Below are 1223 nucleotides of genomic sequence, written 5' to 3' on the forward strand. Positions count from 1 at the left end.
TTGAACGTGCAAGCTCTATCCCAAATGTCAGCGATTCCTCGTCTTCATCCCACAACAATGCTGTTGCCGAGCTTTCCCGTGATCCCCAAAATGTTGGATCTCCCATGTGCCTGCGTACTATACGTGAGGGGAATCGTTCCGAATAGCCATCACACAGGTCCACTAGAAGTCGCTCAACGACCCCCAGAATATCTGTTCTGTATACCAACATCCGTAGTTTAATCAATAAACGGGATTATCTTTGCTCCGTCATCGACTCATGCGATGCGGACATTATCCTCCTTACTGAAACCTGGCTATCAGCTAAAATATGTAACTCTGAACTCTGTTCCTGTTGTAAACACTGCACTATATATCGTGCTGATAGACCTAGCAGATCTGGTGGTGGGGAATTGATTGCAGTGTCAAATAGTCTTGCCTCCTCTCCCGCACATATAGATTGCAATCTTGAAACCCTGCGGCTAACTGCTGCTTGCTTACGCAAGCCCGTAATTGTTGGCATTTGTTATCGTCCTGCTTCAGAGAATACGTTTTTCGTTAACGAGCTGTATGACGCATTAAACATTATAAACGTACGTTTTCCTAGTACACCCTTGTTCTTGCTGGGCGACTTCAACTTTCCAGCTATACTTTGGAGCTCGCCTTCGCCTCACGTATGTGTTAGCTCTGGTGACGCTGCTGATTTCATTAATCTATGTCACGACTTTAACTTGACCCAGTTAGTTACTGCACCAACTCGGATAGTTGGAGGGGGTGCAAATATTCTTGACCTTGTCCTCACATCCCACCTCGCTTTGCTGTCTCATATTTTGTGCCTGCCTGCCTTAAGCGACGATGATATGCATTTTTTCATCAACCTGCCATGTGTTTCCCGAGTGAGGCATAACAAAATCACCCGCAATTACAAGAGGGCTAATTTCGACATCATCAATCTCGAATTAGGCAGGTTTTTCGACAATTTCATCGATGGGTTCTGCGATCGCCTGCTTCAAGAGAACTGGACCTTATTTACAAATAAGGTTAATGACCTTGTTGATCAATTCATCCCTCTCACAACAATTGTAACCATGCCTGAATCTCCATGGTTCAATCGCACCATCAGGCGATTAAGAAATCGAAAAAGGAGGCTTTTCAAAACCTCACGGCGTTCGCGAACTCAACCCAGCTGGTTGCGATACAAGATAGCCGCTACAAAACTGCCATCAAGGACGCAAAGCTTACCT

The sequence above is a fragment of the Ornithodoros turicata genome, chromosome 1 (assembly GCF_037126465.1).
Source record: "Ornithodoros turicata isolate Travis chromosome 1, ASM3712646v1, whole genome shotgun sequence".
Classification (NCBI taxonomy): domain Eukaryota; kingdom Metazoa; phylum Arthropoda; class Arachnida; order Ixodida; family Argasidae; genus Ornithodoros; species Ornithodoros turicata.